Here is a 26538-nt window from a genome sequence, read left to right on the forward strand (position 1 = left end):
TTTGTTGTTGTTGTATCTGTGGTGGAGTGGAGTGTGTGTGCTACGCTTGTTGTTTGCAGCGAGTTGTAGTCTTCTTGTATGCTTTTTTCTGCCTCCTATAAAGATATGGTACGCCGTTGGCGTACTCGCGAAAAAAAAATAAAACTAGCATGTCGTCTTCTCGCAGGGTTCAGGTTCGGGAAGTGAGCCTCACACTGAAAACCAGTGTTCTGGCGTTCATTGTCAAACGAGCATCATATTCTTGTTGAAGACGTTATCTTGGTGCTACATTGGTCGCTTGGTGTTTGTAGGCAAGTGTTTGTTTGTAAGTGCTGTCTTTTATTGAAATAGAATCGCCGTTCGTGAGATTTTCATGACGTTCGCCATTGTGTGGCAATTTATTGTCTTCTGTAAGCATAAGCACCGTTGTACCTTGGCATCTTATGCGCTGTTTGAATATAGAAATTAGTTGTGTGAGTCTCGTGGTTGCGACTATTGCTTAAAGAAGGAGGAATTTGGATCACTTTTCCCAAATTATCATGATATGTTGTTTGATTGTGAGGTAGACAAGCATGAAACATTTGATTGGTTGCTCCCTCGGTCTCTGTTGATCAATATGATTGACTGATTCATCTTGTGTAAACTACATATGTCATAGAAGAACCCGAGCACTCGATTACGTTTTGCAAGAGCTGGAGAGGAAGTGAAGACATTAATATTAAGTTTTCTTTTTTAAGGTTGTATTATTAAGTAATATGAAAAGGCGAGCATTCCCCTCAAAATATACTAGACAGAAATGAAACAGTGAGCCCCTGGACCAGAAGCAGTCTAATCTCCTCTACAAAAATGTTAGCAGACCGATCACAGAAAGCAAGATCGTTCTCGAACCCAGTCGCAGAACTAGCTCGCCAAATTTTATATGCCGATCATGTTGGCAGTTACCGCGCGCCACACACTCCCCACGCGTTGTATGGACCGGCTTGATCGCTTAGTTCGCGTTTTTTTCTTTATTCTTTATTCTTGTTTTCTGTTTCTTTTTACTTTTTTTATTTTTTTTATTTCTTAATTTCTTTTTTGAAAAATGTGCATTCTTAAGAATTTAATTTTTTTAAAATTAAATATAAAATGTTCAATTAAAAAATGTTCAAATTCGAAAAAATCAAATTTAGGAAAAACAAATTTTTGAAAAAATGTTCAATCTAAAAAAATGTTCAATCTCGAAAAATGTTTAAGTTTAGAAAATGTTCAAATATTTACAGTTGTTCAATTTTAAGATTTATTCAATTTTGAAAATTGTTCATTTTCAAAAAATATCTATTTTTTAAAATGTTCAATTTTAAATTCGTTCAAATTCAGATTTTTAAAATAATTTCAAACTTAACAAAACTTTTTTAAAAAAGGAAAGCTTACATCAGAAAAAAGATAAAGAAAAAAATTACTTGTTTTTGGCTCGGCATAACAATTCTCCTGCGGGATCGTGGGTGTGCGGCACCTTCTCCTACACCGAGCGGGCGGCGTAGAGGCGCTCCCACTCCCCATCGCTCGTTAGCTATGGTTTGTAGGCATCGCTTGAAGGAAAATTCACGTGGGCTGGCCCATTAAGCTATTCGCTCGAAGAAAAGAAGTAGTACCATTTTTTTAATACGTACAAGATTTGAGCTTAATTGTAAAAAAAAAACAAGATTTGAGCTTTAGTTCAATGGCTCTAACCTTCGATTGCTTCCATGAAGACACAGGTCTGAATCCCAGCTTGAACAAGATTTTTCGAGTTTTCTAAATCTGAGCAAAAGTTAATTTTGAACAAATTTTGAATCCAAGCAAAATTTCAAGTTTCGAATGTGAGCAAAAAATAATTTTAAACAAATTTTCAATCCAATAAAATTTTCAAATTTCGAATCTGAGCAAAAAAATATGTTCAAAAAAACAAATTTTAAATCTGAACAAAATTTGAATCTAACAAAATTTGGATCTGAGCAAAAAATAATTTTGAACAAATTTCAAATCTGAGCAAAAAATGTTTTAAACAAATTTGGAATCTGAGAAAAAGTAAATTTTAAACAATTATTTAGAATCTGGGCAAAATTTGCTCAAATCGAAAATATTAAAATAGAAAAGAAAAAAAACCGACTGAACAGGAAAGAACCAAGGAAATAGAAAAAAACGAAAAAAAAACCCGCACCGAAACTTTCTAAACCAGGTGAACCATAGCCACCCCGCGCTATTCGGCCACGGCCCGCGAGCTCCCGAACTAGCCCATCACCTTGCCCCACATAGACCACAGCGTAATCCAAAAAAAAATGACAACGTTTGGGCCGATTCGTGCCAGAAATAACCGGCCAGAAAACGAGATAGTTGTCAAACCCAGTTGCAGAAATAGGCCCATCAGCTTGGCCCATGCAGACCACAGTCCAGCGACTCCAGCCGGCGTGTTGCAGAACAAAAAGATCATGCTTGGGCCAGTTCGTGCCCAAAATAGTCCATGGACAGCCTGACATCAATTTGGCAATGCGGCTCATTCTTCCATCTCGGTGGATAATTTACCTATAAGGGAATGGTTTTAGTTAGTTATTCATTTTCGTGGGAGTTTTATTGGAGGTAAACTCTCCCATTAGGTAAGGTGAGGATGGGTCTGTGTTACCACTATCCATAATCGATAACGGTGAAATCCCTGTTAACGCACATAATATGTGGCACTAGGGTAAAACATAGGTTTGTATAGATAGCAGAAATCCCATATCCTATTGTGCTCACATTTTCCCTCCCGTCTCCAACCGTCGTAGCCCCCAAATCATAACTCACAAACGCCCGCCTCTACTTCCTAAACTCCTGATCGAGTAAGCTCCGTCATCCTACCATGTTGTCATTTTATTTTGGCTCGTAGTTACTAACTAAAGTGGAGATGGTTAACCGATGGTTATTTGTTTACCCGATGGAGATAGGGATGGTAAAAAAAACTAACCCCATAAAAGTTAGTGGGGATGGGATGCACAAAATGGTTATGGTTGAGCAATAACCAGTGGTTAGTGTTCCCGTTGCCATATTTTACCTGATAGGACCAAGACACAAACCTGTACACACGATGAATATCCAGTTCCATACGTACGTCTGTTGATCTTAGTGACCGTGGTGCTGTTGACGCCGAACAATTCACTACGCCATGGTCAGTGCAAACACTATATTTGGCTCAATTCTGTTGTGGATCAAGATACAACAAACTTGAGCGTAGTACATGTGGCAGTGTTGCAACCTAATCTTTGATAAGAATGATTTGTCCATGTATGTATTTTTAGACGGAAGTCCATGTATGTATGTATTTATCTATATGTGAATCAATCAATATCCCTATGCAAAATGTTTCCTCATAGGTACATGCATGCATGAATCGTGCCCATGCTTCCTTCCCCTCCCCAACCGTCGGCCGAATCTCCCTTCACCGCATGCCTTGAGGGCCTGACGGGGCGGTGCTCATCCTAGTCGTGCTGAAGCACGGAGGTGCCGGCTCCGGTCATCGCACCTCAACCCGGGGCGGGGTGCGGGGCTCTCGGTCGCGGACAGGCGGTTCGCTGCGCCCGCTGCCTCCCCTCCCCCCACGCCACCGTGCCCCCATCAATCCTTGCGTCCAAGCTTGATCTAGGCTTGGCGGGCTTGGATATGACGTCTTGTCCGCCCGTTAAGGGAGAAACCCTTTTGCTTTTTTCATGGGACTTCCGGCACTATGATGTCGTAGTGGGTGGCGTCCTAGTCGTCTCTCTAGGATTGTGTCATGGGGCTACTGTGGTGACCCTGCATACCACTGCATGTTGTAGTATGACAGTCGTTGATATAACATTCACGAAGTACCATTCCGCAAATATTACATCCCTCAGAGTAGTACAACGTAACATAGCAGGTCCATAACTCATTCATTTATTATTACAAATATCACACACATGTCGTTCCGGAGCTCCTCTTGGGTCCTAAGAGGAATACTCCCGGGTTCGAGGCGAACCCATCTTAGCTTACAATACAAGTGTCTCATTAAGTTATACATTTATTTCTTCGAGCAGCTAAATACTAAGAGTTCGGGCTGCTCGGCTACTACTACTACTCGAGATGCTCAGGCTTGATCTCCTCCGGAAGCCTCCCCGATTCCGTAGACGATGAGGTAGTCTACGCCCTCAATACCTCCAGAGAGGTCTGGTTCCTCATAGCCGATGATCTCGGCTCCTTCATGTAGGATAACGTTGCATAGAAAACAAAAAATTTCCTACCGCGAACACGCAATCCAAGCCAAGATGCAATCTAGAAGACGGTAGCAACGAGGGGATGATCAAGACTAACCCTTGAAGAGATTCCAAAGCCTATAAGAGTAGGCTCTTATTGCTGCGGTAGACGATCACTTGCCGCTTGCAAAAGCGCGTAGAAGATCTTGATCACGATCGGTTCCGCGCCACGAACGGGCAGCACCTCCGTACTCGGTCACACGTTCGGTTGTTGATGAAGACGACGTCCACCTCCCCGTTCCAGCGGGCGGTGGAAGTAGTAGCTCCTCTTGAATCCGACAAGCACGACGGCGTGGTGTCGGTGGTGGTGGAGAAATCCGGCGGAGCTTCGCTTAAGCGTGCGGGATGTGGTGGAGGAGAAAGACCGCTAGGGTTTGGGGAGAGAGAGGGGGTTGGGCGCCGGCCCTCTAAGGGGTGCGGCCAAGGCTGAGCCAAAGAGTGGTCAGCCCCTCTCTATGCCCCTCATTATATAGGTGGAAGCCCCAAGAGTTCTAGTCCAAGTCTTCGAATAAGACCCCAACACTAAAACCTCCCATATGTGGGAAACCTACTCAAGGAGGGAGTCCTACCCAAGGTGGGACTCCCACCTTTCCTTGAGGTGGGTTGGCCGGCCACCCTAGGGGAGTCCACCTTGGACTCCTCCCCTTTAGGGTTGGCTGGTCATGCAAGTGGAGTCTCTTTGGGACTCCACTTTCCAAAGTGCCATTCTTCCGGACTTTTCTAGAACCTTCTAGAACCCGCCATAAATGCACCGGTCATTTCCAAACTTGGAATATGACTTCCTATATATGAATCTTATTCTCCGACCATTCCGGAACTCCTCGTGATGTCCGGGATCTCATCCGGGACTCCGAACAAATATTTGAACTCCATTCCATATTCAAGTTCTACCATTTCAACATCCAACTTTAAGTGTGTCACCCTACGGTTCGTGAACTATGCGACATGGTTGAGTACTCACTCCGACCAATAACCAATAGCGGGATCCGGAGATCCATAATGGCTCCCACATATTCAACGATGACTTTAGTGATCGAATGAACCATTCACATACGATACCAATTCCCTTTGTCACGCGATATTTTACTTGTCCGAGGTTTGATCTTCGGTATCACTCTATACCTTGTTCAACCTCGTCTCCCGACAAGTACTCTTTACTCGTACCGTGGTATGTGGTCTCTTATGAACTTATTCATATGCTTGCAAGACATTAGACGACATTCCACCGAGAGGGCCCGCAGTATATCTATCCGTCATCGGGATGGACAAATCCCACCGTTGATCCATATGCCTCAACTCATACTTTCCTGATACTTAATCCCACCTTTATAACCACCCATTTACGCAAGTGGCGTTTTATGTAATCAAAGTACCTTTCCGGTATAAGTGATTTACATGATCTCATGGTCATAAGGACTAGGTAACTATGTATCGAAAGCTTATAGCAAATAACTTAATGACGAGATCTTATGCTACGCTTAATTGGGTGTGTCCATTACATCATTCATATAATGATATAACCTTGTTATTAATAACATCCAATGTTCATGATTATGAAACTAATCATCCATTAATCAACAAGCTAGTTTAAGAGGCATACTAGGGACTTCTTGTTGTCTACATATCACACATGTACTAATGTTTCTGCTAATACAATTATAGCATGATATATAAACATTTATCATAAACATAAAGATATAAATAATAACCACTTTATTATTGCCTCTAGGGCATATCTCCTTCAGTCTCCCACTTGCACTAGAATCAATAACCTAGTTTACATTTGTAAAGATATAACACCTTGGCCTTCTGGTGCTTTATCATGTATTGCTCACGGGAGAGGTTTTTAGTCATCGGATCTGACACGCTCAGAAACGTATGTATTTTGTAATTCATTTGCGTCTCAACGCATCACTCATTTCCAAATGAGTTGGCATTAAATATGTTTGATCTTCTGGTGGAAACCTTAATTCCGCTGTCTCGAAATATGTCACTAATATTGTCACACACAATATAGCTTCAAAGTTCCGACTCGTCTGAACTACACCAAGTTCTCAAAGAACCTCTTGACTTAACATCCTTTGTCATTGTCAAAATAATGACATACTCGCCTTCTTTTGTAGAATCTGTCACAATATTTAGAACTCTTCTAAATCTAGCATAGACAACTTCTAGCTCATTGTGCTACCTTTTAAACAACACTTAGTCTAATTTGAGATTGAAATTATATTTTATATGTGACAAAACCAATATTGGTGTAACACCTTACAACGATTTGTTTGTCATTTCTTCATACAAAAATATATATATATATCCTTAGTTCTTCTAAAGTACTCAAGGATATTCTTACTCGTCGTCCAATGATCATCATATGAATCATTCTCGTATATGCTCATAACACTTTATAGCACATGATATCTGATTGTGTACATATTATTCGTGATCTATAATCACTCATGTGTTTTTACTCATTGAGTGTCATATACACTCAAGTCTTGTTAAACCTTCACATGACAAGAACATTTTCTTAATATTTCTATATTGAACTACTTCAATATCCATCATATGTACTTTGACTTAAACTTATTTATGTGTTTCAATCTATCTTCATAGATCTTGACACTAAATTTGTTTCAGTCCATATCCTTTCATTGAAGTTAATTCTCAATGAAACCTTTTTAATCAAGTATATAATTACATCATTTATAACCAACTATATGTCACCTACATAAAGTATTATAAATGTGTCTTAGCGCTCCCACTTAATTTCTTGCAAATGCAAGCCTCTTCATCGTCTCCGATGAAATCAAAAACTCTTTGACTATTTCATCCGGTGAAGATTCCAACTCCGTGATACTTACTTCATCCAATTGAAGCTTGTATACCTATCTAGTATTCCACGGACTCAGCAAAACTCTTGGTTGTATCTTGTATACATACTTCTGTTAATTAGTGTATTTTGCCATCCTACTAGCATATCTCATAAAAGAAATATGTAGTGATTACTAGAATAATCCACATAGACTATAAGCATTGCTACTGAAGATCTAATCTTATCGTATTCAACTCTTTGAACTTTGTCGTAAACAATTTTTCGATAAGTCAAGCTTTCTTCAAGGATATTTCATCCAAGTCTATCAATTTCATAGATCCATTTACTTTCATAAAGTATTCATCTATCTTGGATTTCATGGCGCATGGCCATTTTAACTGAGTCATGGCCCATCATAACTTCTTTGTTTTGTAGTTGGTTTATCATTGTTCAAAATCAATCCTTTGTCCACAAATCATTTATTTGATCACAAAGTAAACCATACCTACAAGGTTCAATATGTACTTCGATCTCCATGGCTAAAACACTTTGTAGTCATAGGAGCCATGATCGTCGTGGCCGCTTCCGAACCAATTCCGATGCCGCGCTACTCGATCATTATGCTCAGGTTCATAAACCTTATCAAGTTCTATTGTCCTCCCACTCAAAAACTTCGCTAGAAACAATTTCTTGGAAATAAGAAACATTCACAAACACTTTTGTCTTTGTCTCCATTGTGGGAAGAATTCCCAATCAATTCTTTGGGATAACCAACAAAGACATTCATCCGATTTTGGTTGTAAACTTATTTACTTATGTTGTGCATACCAAAATTTAAGAAAAGACTATTAGGGTTTATACCCATGTCATAAATCGTATGTCGTCATTTCAACGGATCATGATGATGCTCTATTCAAGGTAAAGCGGTAGTCTCTAAAGCATAATTCACAAAAATATAATGGCATTAATATTTTATCTCATCATTGACCCAACTAGGTTTGGATACATCTCTCGGATACTTCATCATCACTATGATACTCCAAGAAATGTGAGTTGTAGAACAATTTCATAACTCTCTTAGATGTTCGCTAAAACTAGTAATTCAAATATTTCCACTATGATCCAATCATAGATATTTGACTTTTCTATTACGATGATTTCTACTTCATGCTGAAATTTATTTGAATCCATTCAAATGTTTCAAACTTCTTCCTTATCGAATATATCCACATATATATACTCAATTCATTGTTCAAAGTTTTCATGAAGTAGAAGAATCTCCCGCACACAACTATGCCCAGTGAACCACATACATCATCATGTATTTTTCCACTAAGTTAGTTGCCCGTTCAACTTTTGGCCTATGAACGGTATTTTAGTCATTCTCTTTTAGAAAAGATTTGCAAGCGCCAAACGATTCAAAAAATCAAATGACTCCAAAAATCCATTTGCATGGAGTTTCTTCATGCGTTCCTTTCCAACATGACCTAAATGGCGGTTCCACAAATAAGTGGAATTCAAATCATTTGCCTTATGGCATTTTAGCGTCGTTGTTATGTATGTGTGTTTCACCATTAAGATTTATAATAACTTATCCATCGTACATGGAGTAATGTCATAATTTAAACAACTCATTGTTTTCATTTGACCAGAGCAAAATAACAATTATTAAGTTCTTTATTATAAATTCTAAGGGCTAGATAGAATGCCAACGATGAACATAATAACACTTTATTTTTGTTCCGAGCGTGCATTCCTATCATATTCCTTGTCAGTCACTTAGGCCATTGAATTCTTGTATTGCGTTGTTTTTGTATGATACTTCATACCAACCAATATAGTACTACTACCCAAGAATTTCATAGTGTGACTTAACTAGGAATACAACCATAACATGTATATCATTTATATACACCTGAGCTAGACTTTCTAGTCTTTTCTTATCTTTTTGCCAGAATATCTTTTGCAGTTTCTCTTTTAGCTTTCCTCATTATTCGAAAAACACTTCAACATCAACAACTTCTAGGTTTGTTGGTCAAATACCAATAACCTTGAGGTTCTTACTTTGAAGTTGATCATCATATGATAAGTGTTTTAGATTTCACATATTAGTAACTATGATGAACAATTTCACTCATAATTTTATCCATCAATTCATGACAACTTTTTGAGACCATGTCTGTACATGCTAGGCTCATAAAGTTTAACCTTAGTATTCGCATGTGCAAATCAGGCTTGCACCCATTGTAAGCACACATAGAATATATAACACCCGATCATCACGTGATGCTTCGAAACGACGAGTCTTAGCAACGGTGCATACTAAGGATGATAACTTCATGGATATGCGAATATCATTAGTGCCCCAATAGCTGGAGGATTGTGACGTCTGGCGTCTTCAACCTTCATACATTCCCACAAAACTTATGAGTTTATGTAGTCTCACCAAATTATATTCTATCATCTTGCAATAAGGTCTTAGATATCACATATATCTCATACCTTGATTATTTCTGAAAACTAAATTTTCAGCTCCTTATTTTTTAAACATATTTGAACTTTCAAGTTTCACGGAGACAAGATAACTTTAGGTACTAATTGAAACCATAGCTCTTTGAATCAACAATGTGAGGTTTACTAAAAGTTTGCAATAGGACTTAATCAATTCTTGATTCTTTAACAATACGGTACCAATCCGTAAAGTTTCTTGTCGGATTTTAACAGATATTTCTATCTCAATAACAAGACTAGCGCATAGTAGTAAACGGATGCCAATACTACAAAATTAATTCAAAATACTACTCGTACTATGTTTATGATAATTAGTTCATGTTTTAATCTAATTACTAATGAACTCCCACTTAATACAACATCCCTCATAGTTGTTAAGTGGTACACGATCCAAATTCACTACACCAAAAACCGATCATCACGTGAGATGATATAGCTTCAATGGTGAACATCAACATGTTGATCATATCATCCATATGACTCGTGTTCAACCTTTCGGTTTCCGTTGTCCCGAGGCCATGTCTGTACATGCTAGGCTCGTCAAGCAAACCCAAGTATTCCGCGTGTGCAACATGGCTTACACCCGTTGTATGTGAATCGTTGAATCTATCACATCCGATCATCACGAGATGCTTTGAAACGACGAACTGTTACAACGGTGCATACGAGGGGAGAACACTTTATTATCTTGATATTAATGTGAGGGATCATCTTATAATGCTACCGTCGCGTTCTAAGCAAAATAAGATGCATAAAAGGATTAACATCACATGCAATTCATATGTGATATGATATGGCCCTTTTGTCTTTGCTCCTTTGATCTTCATCTCCAAAGCACGGACATGATCTCCATCATCAACGGGCATGATCTCCATCATCGTCGGCGTAGCGTCAAGGTGCATGACGCCGGCTTCATGGTTGTTCACCTCATGTAGCAACTATTACAACTACTTTGAAATACTGCTCAACATGAAAATTAAAGACAACCATAAGGCTCCTGCCGGTTGCCACAATACAATAATGATCATCTCATACATATTCATCATCACATTATGGCCATATCACATCACCAAACCCCGCAAAAACAAGTTAGACGCTCTCTAATTTGGTTTGCATATTTTACGTGGTTTAGGGTTTTCGATATAGATCTAATCTACCTACGAACATGAACCACAACGTTGATACTAATGTTGTCAATAGAAGAGTAAATTGAATCTTTACTATAGTAGGAGAGACAGACACCCGCAAAGCCTCTTATGCAATACAAGTTGCATGTCGAACGAGGAACAAGTCTCATGAACGCGGTCATGTAAAGTTAGTCCGAGCCGCTTCATCCCACTATACCGCAAAGATGCAAAGTACTCAAACTAAAGATAACAAGAGCATCAACGCCCACAAAACCATTGTGTTCTACTCGTGCAACCATCTATGCATAGACCTGGCTCTGATACCACTGTAGGATAACGTTGCATAGAAAAAAAAATTTCCTACCGCGAACACGCAATCCAAACCAAGATGCAATCTAGAAGACGGTAGCAACGAGGGGATGATCAAGACTAACCCTTGAAGAGATTCCAAAGCCTATAAGAGTAGGCTCTTATTGCTACGGTAGACGATCACTTGCCGCTTGCAAAAGCGCGTAGAAGATCTTGATCACGATCGGTTCCGGCGCCACGAACGGGCAGCACCTCCGTACTCGGTCACACGTTCGGTTGTTGATGAAGACGACGTCCACCTCCCCGTTCCGGCGGGCAGCGGAAGTAGTAGCTCCTCTTGAATCCGACAGGCACGACGGCGTGGTGTCGGTGGTGGTGGAGAAATCCGGCGGAGCTTCGCTTAAGCGTGCGGGATGTGGTGGAGGAGAAAGACCGCTAGGGTTTGGGGAGAGAGGGGGGTTGGGCGCCGGCCCTCTAAGGGGTGCGGCCAAGGCTGAGCCAAAGAGTGGTCAGCCCCCTCTCTATGCCCCTCATTATATAGGTGGAAGCCCCAAGAGTTCTAGTCCAAGTCTTCGAATAAGACCCCAACACTAAAACCTCCCATATGTGGGAAACCTACTCAAGGAGGGAGTCCTACCCAAGGTGGGACTCCCACCTTTCCTTGAGGTGGGTTGGCCGGCCACCCTAGGGGAGTCCACCTTGGACTCCTCCCCTTTAGGGTTGGCTGGTCATGCAAGTGGAGTCTCTTTGGGACTCCACTTTCCAAAGTGCCATTCTTCCGGACTTTTCTAGAACCTTCTAGAACCTGCCATAAATGCACCGGATCATTTCCAAACTTGGAATATGACTTCCTATATATGAATCTTATTCTCCGACCATTCCGGAACTCCTCGTGATGTCCGGGATCTCATCCGGGACTCCGAACAAATATTTGAACTCCATTCCATATTCAAGTTCTACCATTTCAACATCCAACTTTAAGTGTGTCACCCTACGGTTCGTGAACTATGCGGACATGGTTGAGTACTCACTCCGACCAATAACCAATAGCGGGATCTGGAGATCCATAATGGCTCCCACATATTCAACGATGACTTTAGTGATCGAATGAACCATTCACATACGATACCAATTCCCTTTGTCACGCGATATTTTAATTGTCCGAGGTTTGATCTTCGGTATCACTCTATACCTTGTTCAACCTCGTCTCCTGACAAGTACTCTTTACTCGTACCGTGGTATGTGGTCTCTTATGAACTTATTCATATGCTTGCAAGACATTAGACGACATTCCACCGAGAGGGCCCGGAGTATATCTATCCGTCATCGGGATGGACAAATCCCACTGTTGATCCATATGCCTCAACTCATACTTTCCGGATACTTAATCCCACCTTTATAACCACCCATTTACGCAGTGGCGTTTTATGTAATCAAAGTACCTTTCCGGTATAAGTGATTTACATGATCTCATGGTCATAAGGACTAGGTAACTATGTATCGAAAGCTTATAGCAAATAACTTAATGACGAGATCTTATGCTACGCTTAATTGGGTGTGTCCATTACATCATTCATATAATGATATAACCTTGTTATTAATAACATCCAATGTTCATGATTATGAAACTAATCATCCATTAATCAACAAGCTAGTTTAAGAGGCATACTAGGGACTTCTTGTTGTCTACATATCACACATGTACTAATGTTTCGGTTAATACAATTATAGCATGATATATAAACATTTATCATAAACATAAAGATATAAATAATAACCACTTTATTATTGCCTCTAGGGCATATCTCCTTCACTTCATTGTTGTCGTAGTCCTCCTCCAGACGATTCAGACAATCTAAGCATGGGATTTAAGAGTGGTATGAGTACGAGCGTACTCAACAAGTTCATTATAGATAAGAGGTGTTTAATGCACTATCTACGATATTAGACCAGTAAAGTCTAATACCAATGCAAGTTTTGGTAAACATTTCTTCAAGAGATTGCTTTTATTTCAAAGAGCTATGTCCGTCAGCCTTCACCGGTTTACTAGAACTTCATGGAGCTCCTTTCCGGCCGCGTTCGCAGCTTCCTTATCCCGAACAGGAGTGACAGGTCACGCTCTTTACACTCGCGAGGTGTGTTGCTTTACCCATAAGAGATCTTAACCTTGGTGCCAACCGGGCAGCTTTCCCGTCCACACTTCCTTTGGTGTGAGGCCGGTATAAGGTCTAGCCAATCATGTTCCTCCGCTACCTCGAACACCCACCCGTTGTTGCATGCCCCGACCCTGGGTCCACGCCGGTCCCATTATTCCCGTAATTTCAGGGTGGACCCCGACCACGACAACAGTGATGGGCTCTACCATACACTCCTACGCTGGTAGCTACAACCCATCATAGACCGCATTACCGTGGGGAATTAGAATGGGATCCCCACCCTCCGGTTGTTCCGCAAGACACAACTGCTACGGCAAGCAATGCTTTACCGTGGGGAATTAGAATGGGATCCCCACCCTCCGGTTGTTCTGCCAGATACAACTGCTACGGTAAGCGCATCTGTTGATGAACGAGAGGTGGAAACACTTTTGACTACTCCGTCCCACTCCGGATCTTATGGTTAACACGGTTATTACGGCACAAGAATCATCGGCGACATTTGTTGTTTAATCCTAGATGGATATAAACCCGTGCAATGGAACCTCCACCATATCAACACAATCCATGGTTCCATTGCCCACCACATAGTCATATTCATAGTTATGAAAGTAGTGGTTTTGATTTTTATGCAATAGTGATATCCATAATACTTTGCAAGTAATTTGATAGAAATACTCAAATGACATGAGCAAGTGATGAACTTGCTCGAATACCGCAGAGTTTTGCGCTTGGAAGGTGTGGACTCGACCCTTGTCCTCTCGTCTCTGAAAAATAGCATCATTGTCCGATAAGGGCAATGGTTAAAGAAGCAATTATGCATGATTCCAGCTTTTAGGGTTTGTTCCCCCTTCCGATTTCGTTGTTATTTTATGAGAGGTTAATGCTAAGATAGAATTGGAGATACTCTGTTTAGGATAAATACAACCTTGAAATATTGTCAAGGTGTTTTTAAAGTCCAATTACATTAATGGACTTATTTTCATTTTAGAAAATAATATATGTGGTCTTAAATCTTATTTAAATCATCACAATAAGACTTCTTCTTAATTGTCTTCAAAAATTCTGTTTGATATTTTATTTAAATAGAGAATTTTATGATGATCCTTTTTCATATTTTTAATTTATTTTTATGAGCTTTTATCAATTTTCTTTTGAATTTCAAAATTTTATGTTTTTATTGAATTGTGAAAAGTCACTTTTGCCCCTGGGCCCACCTGTCAGGGTGGCCCACTGGATTGGGCTAAACCAGCTCGGGTCCAACCGACCCGAGCGGTCGCTTGCTCACTCCCTCTCCCCGCGTCGCTCGACCTAACCCTAATCCCCTTCTCCTTTCTGGCGATTTCCTCGTCGCCGCCCCTTCTCGAATTTCTCCGCCAACTCGAGCCGCCGCCGCCGGCGAGATCAGGTGGATCTGATCCGCCTTTCGATGGCGGACACGGTGGTCCGCGTCGATCTGGAATTCATCCACGCCACCATGCGGCCCCAACTCATCTGCAACCCTGGCCGCAAGGATTCATGGCGATGCGCGCCCGTCCGGCGCCCCCGATGCCGCGGTGTTGCCGTGCCCGGCCGTGGTGTTGTGGTGCCGCCATGGCCCGGCTTGGCCTCGGCGCCGCCGCGCTCCCCGTGTGTGCCGCCGTGGCCGCCATGGCTGCGCTGTTCTCCTCGACCTCGGGTAAGTGCGCCACCTTTCCTCGCTCCCTCCCCGTGCCTAACCTTCTTCCTCCTCTAGTCCCGCTCGTCGTGCCGTGACTTGCTCGCGCAAGAGCCGTTGTATTCTTCTGCCGCGCCATATTTGCCTCGCTCCTCGCTCGTGCTATGTCGTTGCGCTATGCGTGTGCTACTTCCGTGTTGCTTATGCCGATGTGTTGCTTGTCGTCGCTGCGCAAGATTGCTAAGCTATGTGCCCGTGTAAGCTTGCTTTACTTGCAAGATTTCTTCCATGTGCCTCGCTCTTGTTTCTATGCTTGCCTGACATCAAATGTATTCATATATACTGCTCTGGTTTGATTGCAGTGTGCAATTCTTGCTAATTTGCAAGAACCAGTGCACCTGGGTGCTCTTCAGTGTGCTATAATTCATGGACATGCTCCCTTGAGCATGCTTGTGGTCTAGACAACACCCTCCCTTGATGATGTGTTACCGCATTCAATTATATGTCATATATTTGATTGTCTGCTATGCCATTGTTCCCGTTCCGAGGCCATTTAATTTATATGGTTAAGGTGTTGATGCTAGGCTTGGTTCTAGCATGCTTGGTCAAGTCCTCGATGATCTTATGATCATCGCTTGCTTGGTGAATGGCTCGCTGTTTCATTCTTGTGTCTAGCCGATGCTCTCCTCGATGTCGGTGTAACACACCGGCTTGTGTTTGTATTCCTTGGTGTTTGCTCAAGCCCTCGCTATCGTCTCGCAATGATCCATTGGATCATCTCGCATGGCCCGGTGCATAGCTTACTTCTCTGTTTCATTTATCTCGTGTAGCTTTGATTCATTAAGTAGATAAATGATGTGAACTCGCTCATGCAGTGATGATCATATGAGTGGATTTGGTAAAGCTAGAGGGATGCCAATCATTTATTGGGAACCCTAGCTTCATTTGAACCCCTCCGGGTAATGATATAAGTGCCGGGAATGTTGGTCGTGGTTTGAGGTAGCCTTGACAGACCACTTGGTGTCGCCATGGTAGCTCCCACTTCTCGAGAACTGGTCGTGGTGGGTTGTTGCTTATCGGCCTTACCATTTCCGGTTGCCGGATGCTTTTGATGTTGATAATCTAGATAGACACATGATAGTCTATCATGTCCGATGGCTTAGCTAGCTCCGGTTGTCAAGTGAGCTCGGTATCCGGCCAGGGTTTTGAATCCATGTTGGATTTCTCCGGTTGTGTCCATGTGTAGACACAACCAATGTTCCCTGGATGATCTCTATCGGTCTGTTCTCTATGTTTGCTTGAACCAAATGACTAGTTAGCCATAGGATGACACAAACATAGGGTATCTACCCTTTTGCTTATGTGTGATTGGTGCATATGCTTATTTATGAACAAAACCATCTCGGTTTGTTCAGGATGATTTGTATACCTCACTCCGGCCTCCTAGAATTGGATGTTGGTGTAGAGGTTTTGCTTCTGGTGGTTAGTTTGGCTTGCCCTGCTCCTCCCTGTGGCTTGATGCTTCCTGGTTATTTGCTGTGGTGGTGAAGATATGTTGAACAGCAGTAGTTGTTCAAGCTGTTCTTGAGTTCTTGACTGTTCTTGGTGGCTTACCAGTGCAATTCTGTCGATGGCAATGGTTAGGGTTTACTGTGGAGACTTTATATGATCTCCACCTCCATCTCTGGAGTCGACAACAAGGCCTAGCGCCTGTTGTGACTCATCGCTGTGTGTGTGTGGTGTGCTGCATGCACACTGCCGTGTGAGCAGCCTGGCTGTGTGTGTGTGCTAGTGCTCTGTGCACTTGGACTTGTTTCTGTCTCGTGGCATGGATCCGCTCGGCAGAGACTTGATCATATCCTCTTCATTTCCATTATTTGCTAACTCGCCAAGTGGCAATGCCACTTGGCATAATGTGCTCTTTGTTGTTTTATGTGCAGGTATCAAGAATTGGTCAAGATGACTATGGAGGTCATCAAGTCCAAGATCAAGTGAAGATGAGCTTGTAGTATTTAGGATAGATCATTGAATTGTAATTTCCTTTTTCTTTCTTTTTCTATTTATTCAATTCTTGTAATTTGTTGTAAATTTCATAATTCAAATCTGAATATTGTAAAGACAATGTATTATGTGTGTGATGATCAATAAAGCCCAAGTTTTCCTTATTGAGCTTAGTGTAATAGTTGTATTACTTATATTATTGCTTAATGGTATTTGTTTGTGAAATTATCTCAAATTTGAATTATGTGATGATTATTTGATGTTTGAATTTGAAATTCAAATTCAAATTTGGTTTGAATTCAGACATACCACTTAACTTGTAATTCAATCATACAACTTAAGATTTCAATGCAATTATCACTTCTCTCTTCTCAAAACCCTAATTTTAGACAAGTAGGAACAAGTTCATCGCACTCTCGAAACCCTAACCCTGTAAGGTGTCGAGAGAGAAACCTGTCCCCTTCGATGCAGTTTTGTTTTAAAAGCGCGAAATTTCCCCGTAAATTACAATGCAATGCACATCCCTTTCTAAAATCTACCCCTCGATCGTCTCTAAACCTGGGACATTACAGCCTTTCCCCCTAAAGAAAACTTCGTCCCGAAGTTGTGGTTGTAATACCCGAAGAGTTCGGGGTATGTTTTCCTCAGGTCCTCCTCCTTTTCCCAGGTGGCTTCCCTTTCGGGATGATGCTTCCATTGTATCTTGCAGTATTTGATAGCTTTATTTCTGAGTTGTTTCCAGCTTTCCTCGAGAATCTTGGCTGGTTTCTCGATGTAAGTCAAATCTGGTTGTAACTCGAGCTCAGCATGTGATATTGGCTCATCTGGGGTTTTTAAGCATTTCCTGAGTTGAGACACATGGAATACATTGTGAACTTGAGATAATCTTCCCGGTAGTTCCAATTCAAAGGCTAAACCTCGGTTCTGACTCAGTATCTTAAAAGGTCCGATGTACCTAGGGCTTAGCTTTCCTTTTACTCCAAACCTCTGAAGTCCTTTCATCGGGCTCACCTTAAGGTAAACCATGTCTCCAACTCGTGGCTCCCATGTTCTCCTCTTTTGATCGGCGTAACTCTTCTGTCGGCTCTGGGCTATTTTAAGCCTATCTCTGATGATGTCAATGATTTGTTGCTTTTCCTTGACATAATCAGGGTTGAACTCTTTGCTTGCTCCGGCTTCATACCAACATATCGGTGATCTACACTTCCTTCCATACAGAGCTTCAAACGGTGCCATCTTGATGCTGCTTTGATAGCTATTATTGTATGAAAACTCTGCTAGTGGCAAGTGCTCCTCCCATGATCCTCCGAAATCTAGGGCACAAGCCCTAAGCATATCTTCTAAAATCTGGTTAGTTCTCTCCGTTTGTCCACCTGTCTGAGGATGATAGGCGGTACTATAATCTAACTTGGATCCTAAAGCTTCGTGTAGTTGCTTCCAAAATGCTGACGTGAACACGGATCCCCGATCCGACACGATCTTCTTAGGCACTCCATGTTTACTCACGATCTCTTTAATGTAAAGATCGATGAGTTTCTCTCCTTTATCTTGTTGGTTCACTGCTAAGAAGTGTGCACTTTTCGTCAACCGGTCCACGATTACCCATATCATGTCCTTCTTTTTATTTGTCATGGGTAGTCCGGTGATGAAATCCATTCCTATTTCCTCCCATTTCCACTCCGGAATAGGTAAAGGTTGTAACTTTCCTGCCGGACTCGGTGTTCAGCCTTCACTCTCGGCGGGTATGGCATTCCGCCACATATTGTGCTATTTCTCTCTTCATGTTGTTCCACCAGAATAGCTCCTTTAGATCCATGTACATCTTCGTACTTCCCGGATGGATGGAGTATGGTGTTTGATGTGCTTCCCGGAGTATTACTTCCTTGATTTCAAGCAATATCCGGAACACAAATTCTTTCTCGGAACCATAATGATCCCGATTCTCCTCGATGAAATTCCGATGGTCTTCCTTCATCTATCCTTCTCATCTCCTCCACGATGAATGGATCGTCCAACCGACCCATCATTATCTCATTCTTCAGGTTGACATTTAGCTCATCGGCTACTTGTAAAGCCGATAATCCTTCATGAGCTTCTTTCTCCCAAATTTGTATTTGGGCTTGACTTATTTCCTTCCTCAACTCCGGTGATATTTATTGTTCCACTCCTCCGGTGCTCTTCCTACTTAAGGCATCTGCTACAACATTGGCCTTTCCTGGAGTGTAATTGATGGTCAAATCATAATCCTTGATTAATTCTAGCCATCTTTTCTGCCTCATGTTGAGTTCCTTTTGAGTGAAGAAATATTTGAGGCTTTTATGATCCGTATAGAGCTCACACTTGGCTCCATAAAGGAAATGTCTCCATGTTTTGAGTGCAAAAACAACTGCTGCTAATTCTAAATCATGAGTTGGATAATTCACTTCATGAGGTCTGAGTTGCCTCGATCCGTAAGATATTACCTTCCGATCTTGCATGAGTACACAACCCAATCCATGTTTGGATGCGTCACAGTACACGGTGTAATCCTTGCCATCTTCCGGAACTGCTAACACCGGTGCTGTGGTGAGTTTCTCTTTCAGAGTCTGAAAACTTTTCTCACACTCATCAGACCACACCAATGGTGTGTTCTTCCTTAACAGCTTAGTCATTGGTCCTGCTATTTTGGAGAATCCTTCAATGAATCTCCGGTAGTATCCTGCCATTCCTAGGAATCCTTGGATCTCCTTGACAGTCTTGGGTGCTTCCCATTCTAGAACTGCTGCTACCTTGCTCGGGTTAACAGCGATTCCATATTTACTAATGACATGACCAAGGAATTCTACTTGATCTAGCCAAAATTCACACTTGCTGAATTTGGCATAGAGTTGATGTTCTCTTAGTGTTTGCAACACTATCTTCAGATGTTCAGCATGTTCAGTTTTATCTTTGGAATAGATCAAGATATCATCGATGAATACGATGACGAACTTGTCTAGACATGGCATGAAAATCTTATTCATGAGATCCATGAAAATTGCTGGGGCATTGGTTAAACCAAAAGGCACTACAAGGTATTCATGATGACCATACCTTGAAACAAAGGCGGTTTTCGGAACGTCTTCCTTCTTGATCTTTATCTGGTGATAACCGGATCTTAGATCAATCTTGGAAAAGACTCCCGCGCCTCTAACTTGATCAAATAGATCTTGTATTCTTGGAAGTGGATACTTGTTCTTGATTGTGACGTTATTCAGATTCCTGTAATCTCCGCACATCCTTCTTCCTCCATCTCTTTTATCCACGAAGATCACAGGTGATCCCCATGGTGAAACACTTTCTTGTATGAATCCTTTGTGTTCCAAATCATCCAGTTGCTCCTTAAGTTCTTTCAACTCCTTGGGCCCCATCTTGTATGGTGCCTTAGCAATCGGAGTTGTTCCTGGAATTAGGTCGATAGTGAATTCTATCTCCCTATCTGGTGGCATACCAGGTAATTCCGCAGGAAATACATCCTGGAATTCATTTACTACAGGTATATCCTCTAGCTTCACCTCCTTCATGCTGTTCAGTTGTAGCTCCACTTCAATTTGTGTATGTTTGTCGCCTTGGTAGATCATTCTACTTCCATCGGGGCTTTTCAAAGATACCGTCTTGTTCACACGATCGATCAATGCTCCATTAGCTTCCAACCAGTTCATACCAAGAATGACATCAATGTCCTTCATCGGTAAAATGAACAGGTCCGCGTCAAACGCGCACTTATTGATCATGATGACTTGTTTTTGTTTGGTATGGGTTACTACTATCGTTCCCCCACGAGAAAGTATGGTTATGGGTGTGTCTAACTTAGTGCAACTAATCCCATGTTTGATGATGAATTGTTGAGAAATGAATGATGTAGTTGCACCGGTATCAAAAAGTACTTTGCCGGGATGAGTGAGTATCCGAAGCGTACCTATCACCGCCTGATCGGAGTTGACCACCTCCTCCCGGACCGGTGCGGTTCAGCTTGCCGAAGGGCTTCTTATTCTTCCGAGTTCCCTCCGGTGTTTCCTCCTCGGCTTCCTCCTCCTCCAGATTGACCTCCTCCGGTGTTTCTCTTGGGGCGGTCCTTCGAGCATGTGCCCCTCTGGCGACAACCAAAGCATATGATCTTTGGCTTCTTACGGTCTTTGGCAAAATGCCCTGTGAATCCACGACTCACGCAAACTATTTGATTTGCGGATCGGAATGCTTGGTTCTTCCTACTACCGTAGTAGTTACTATTGTTGTTGTTGTTGTTGTTGTTGTTGAATCTGGGCTTGAAACTCAAGCTGGTATTGGGCTTGTTACTAACAAACCTCTTAGGCTCAAACTTGGCCTTTTTCCTTTTCTCCTCCTGCAATTGTTTAAAATCATCTTCCAGAGTGATGGCAGCATCCACCAACTCTTGAAATTCCGTTGCTCTCATCATACGGAGCTGTACCTTGAACTGGGGACTTAACCCCCTCAAAAACCTTTTCTTCTTCTTGTCCTCGGTGTTGACCTCCTCAACAGCGTACGGGACAGACTTTGAAAACTCCACGACATAGGTCAGGATGGCCTTATCCTTCTGCTCGAGACTTTCAAATTCTCGACGCTTCAGTTCCACAATACTTTCAGGGACATTGGATTCCCTGAACTTCCTTGCAAACTCCTCCCAGGTGAATACCTTTCCCGCCGGATAAACGGCTACAATGTTATCCCACCATGATGCGGCGGGTCCACACAATAGATGTGTAGCATAACGAACCTTCTCTTGGTCGTTACATCCAACGGTATTGAGCTTCCGCTCAGTATCCATAAGCCAATCTTCCGCGTCCATTGGCTCGGGCGCGTATGCGAAAGATATGGGCTTGGTGTTCTGGAAGTCTGCTAAGGTGACTCCCTGATTCTCGGGTCTCTCTACCCGGTTCTGTTGCAGCAGCTCCTGGAAGAATTTATTCTGCTGCTCTAACGTGACACGTTGTCTCTCTTCCACCATCTGCATGTACTGAATGAAATTCTGTTGCGTCATGGGTGGTGGTGGTGGTGAAACTGATTCTCGGCTGCTTCGTCGGCCTCTTCCTTTTGTTTGGCTTCGCGCTCCATGCGCTGCGCTCGGTCTCCTCTCCTAACGCTCCCGACATAACCCCCTAGTTCCGCAACACAAGATGATACTCATAATTACTCCATGCGCAAGTTTTCCGAGCTCAACATTGTGCACTGAGAACTAGTCACGCAATGGAAATCAAGAAGCAAATCCAAATCATACAAAACATATACCATAAATTTACATACTTAAGTGGTCTTGTTACAATACTCAAGTCGATGTGAGTATGCAAACTCACTTATTAAAGTATATGTACAAATTTCTACAAAATATTACACTCTACAATACACGTGGTACTTGTGTATTGTAGCTTTGCTTCCCTTGGTAGTCTCTAGTCGATCTTCACTCCCGATACATTCCAGGCTTCCATCCGGTCGAACGTGTCGTTCTCCTGACAAAACCTGGAACATAAGGTCTCCCCGTTGGCTGATAGTCGGAATCCGATGATGATCTTAGGGAGAAATCAGTGTTCATGAACTGATCATTCAGTGCATCATAATCCACCCATCGGGTGTACTCCCCTGTGCCTACTCCATACGTATTTCCTACATTCGTATCCGACTCAACCTGTGTCGGATACCCTACAACTTCTTCCTCATTCCACGGATAACTCTGGTGCTGGGTCGTGGCATCTTCATTCATCTCCCCGTCATAATACACTGTGGTACTATGAGTTCCAGTATCAGACCCCCAACGCCAACCCGTGGAATTTTCTATTGGAGTCACGGAACGTTGTTTGTTTCCGGATTCCTCTCCACCCTCATATCCCCCATAGGAACTTCCCAGATAGTTCCCAGGTGTAACAGGTGTATTTTCACGCTCAAGAGGATCAATACTAATATAGTCACCAGCTGAGTAGACTGGTGTGTGCACCTCATTCTCCATAGGTTCCTTCCCCTTAGTCTTCTCCTTGGGTTCAGTAAACTCCTCTAGCATTGTATCAATTGCTCCCGCCAAATGACGGTTCAATTGAAAGAACAATGATAATAAGTTGCGGCTATTGTCCATATATTTTGCTGCTTCGGCTGGTTTGCTTTTGGCATATTTGAAATGGTTCAGCATGGGATCATCGTCCTCCTCCATATGAGGAATGTGTGTGAATTCGGAACCCATAAGCTCTTTCGTCTTATGCTCCCGAATATCGGTTATGGCTCTCATAACGGCAATATGGTAGGCTGTGTTCATAGTTCGGGCTTCCCCTGCTGGCATTACTACGCTCATTCCCAAAGATTCGGGAAGTCGTAGCCCTACCCTACACTTGGCCAATATAGTACCATCATAGTACATGTATTTCTTTACTTGAATCTGGGGATCACATCCAAATTCAAGTAACATGGCCCGTAGAATATCTGCAAGTCCTCCTTCGTATTCACTCAGTATGGAATCCATCACCTTCACGTTTCGTCCGGGACGTGAACTTGCCATGTTGGCTGTAGAAATAGAAAGATTATGAGATTAATAATAATGCATCATAATAGAGATAATAAAGAATTATCGCACTAAAAGATATGATTGTTTTATTCTCAATTGAATATACACCATATTTTTAGAGAATTCTTTACTAGTCCTATTTGACTCCTAACGTTCGGTCCCATTTACTAGGTTCCAACCTAAGGTCAAAGCTTTTGCTCGATACCAACTGTGGTGACCACGCATACCACTGCATGTTGTAGTATGCCGGTCGTTGATATAACATTCACGAAGTACCATTCCGCAAATATTACATCCCTCGAGTAGTACAACGAACATAGCAGGTCCATAACTCATTCATTTATTATTACAAATATCACACACATGTCGTTCCGGAGCTCCTCTTGGGTCCTAAGAGGAATACTCCTGGGTTCGAGGCGAACCCATCTTAGCTTACAATACAAGTGTCTCATTAAGTTATACATTTATTTCTTCGAGCAGCTAAATACTAAGAGTTCGGGCTGCTCGGCTACTACTACTACTCGAGATGCTCAGGCTTGATCTCCTCCGGAAGCCTCCCGGTTCCGTAGACGATGAGGTAGTCTACGCCCTCAATACCTCCGAGAGAGTCCGGTTCCTCATAGCCGATGATCTCGGCTCCTTCATTGTTGTCGTAGTCCTCCTCCAGACGATTCAGACAATCTAAGCATGGGATTTAAGAGTGGTATGAGTACGAGTGTACTCAACAAGTTCATTATAGATAAGAGGTGTTTAATGCACTATCTACGATATTAGACCAGAAAGTCTAATACCAATGCAAGTTTTGGTAAACATTTCTTCAAGAGATTGCTTTTATTTCAAAGAGCTATGTCCGTCGACCTTCACCGGTTTACTAGAACTTCATGGAGCTCCTTTCCGGCCGCGTTCGCAGTTCCTTATCCCGGAACGAGGGAGTGACGAGTCACAGTTCTTTACACTCTGCAGAGGTGTGTTGCTTTACCCATGAGAGATCTTAACCTTGGTGCCAACCGGGCAGCTTTCCCGTCCACACTTCCTTTGGTGTGAGGCCCGGTATAAGGTCTAGCCAATCATGTTCCTCCGCTACCTCGAACACCCACCCGTTGTTGCATGCCCCGACCCACGGGTCCACACCGGTCCCATTATTCCCGTAATTTCAGGGTGGACCCCGACCACGACAACAGTGCTGGGCTCTACCATACACTCCTACGCCGGTAGCTGCAACCCATCATAGACCGCATTACCGTGGGGAATTAGAATGGGATCCCCACCCTCCGGTTGTTCCGCAAGACACAAGCTGCTACGGCAAGCAATGCTTTACCGTGGGGAATTAGAATGGGATCCCCACCCTCCGGTTGTTCCGCCGGACACAAGCTGCTACGGTAAGCGCATCCGTTGATGAACGAGAGGTGGAAACACTTTTGACTACTCCGTCCCACTCCGGATCTTATGGTTAACACGGTTATTACGGCACAAGAATCCATCGGCGACATTTGTTGTTTAATCCTAGATGGATATAAACCCGTGCAATGGAACCTCCACCATATCAACACAATCCATGGTTCCATTGCCCACCACATAGTCATATTCATAGTTATGAAAGTAGTGGTTTTGATTTTTATGAAATAGTGATATCCATAATACTTTGCAAGTAATTTGATAGAAATACTCAAATGACATGAGCAAGTGATGAACTTGCCTGAATACTGCAAAGTTTTGCAGTTGGAAGGTGTGGACTGACCCTTGTCCTCTGTCTCTGAAAAATAGCATCATTGTCCGATAAGGGCAATGGTTAAAGAAGCAATTATGCATGATTCCAGTTTTAGGGTTTGTTCCCCCCTTCCGATTTCGTTGTTATTTTATGAGAGGTTAATACTAAGATAGAATTGGAGATACTCTGTTTAGGATAAATACAACCTTGAAATATTGTCAAGGTGTTTTTAAAGTCCAATTACATTAATGGACTTATTTTCATTTTAGAAAATAATATATGTGGTCTTAATTCTTATTTAAATCATCACAATAAGACTTCTTCTTAATTGTCTTCAAAAATTCGGTTTGATATTTTATTTAAATAGAGAATTTTATGCTGATCCTTTTTCATATTTTTAATTTATTTTTATGAGCTTTTATCAATTTTCTTTTGAATTTCAAAATTTTATGTTTTTATTGAATTGTGAAAAGTCACTTTTGCCCCAGGCCCACTCGTCGGGGTGGCCCGGTGGATTGGGCTAAACCAGCTCGGGTCCAACCGACCCGAGCGGTCGCTTGCTCACTCCCTCTCCCCGCGTCGCTCGACCTAACCCTAATCCCCTTCTCCTTTCTGGCGATTTCCTCGTCGCCGCCCCCTTCTCGGAATTTCTCCGGCCAACTCAGGCCGCCGCCGCCGGCGAGATCAGGTGGATCTGATCCGCCTTTCGACGGCGGACATGGTGGTCCGCGTCGATCTGGAATTCATCCACGCCACCATGCGGCCCCAACTCATCTGCAACCCTGGCCGCAAGGATTCATGGCGATGCGCCGCCTGCCGGCGCCCCTGATGCTGCGGTGTTGCTGTGCCTGGCCGTGGTGCTGTGGTGCTGCCATGGCCTGGCTTGGCCTGGCGCCGCCGCGCTCCGGTGTGTGCCGCCGTGGCCGCCATGGCTGCGCTTGTTCTCCTCGACTCCGGGTAAGTGCGCCTCCTTTCCTGCTCCCCTCCGTGCCCGACCTTCTTCCTCCTCTAGTCCTCGCTCTTGTCGTTGTGCTTGCACTGCGCAAGAGCTGTTGTATTCTTCTCGCTGCGCCATATTTGCTGCTCCTGCTGTGCTATGCTGTTGCGCTATGCGTGTGCTACTTCTGTGTTGCTTATGCTGATGTGTTGCTTGTGCTGCTGCGCAAGATTGCTAAGCTATGTGCCTGTGTAAGCTTGCTTTACTTGCAAGATTTCTTCCATGTGCCTCAGTTCTTGTTTCTATGCTTGCCTGACATCAAATGTATTCATATATACTGCTCTGGTTTGATTGCAGTGTGCAATTCTTGCTAATTTGCAAGAACCAGTGCACCTGGGTGCTCTTCAGTGTGCTATTGTTATCACCAGAATTTGACCGAGTCAGAGGTGGGCCGCGATCAAGATGGACTTGAAGAATATATAGATGGAAGAAATACGTGAATCGGCCTTACATGCAAAGTTTGGGCTAGTTTGCCCGTGTATCTGTAACATATTAGAAT

This window comes from Lolium rigidum, chromosome 7, assembly GCF_022539505.1.
Source record: "Lolium rigidum isolate FL_2022 chromosome 7, APGP_CSIRO_Lrig_0.1, whole genome shotgun sequence".
Taxonomy (NCBI): Eukaryota; Viridiplantae; Streptophyta; class Magnoliopsida; order Poales; family Poaceae; genus Lolium; species Lolium rigidum.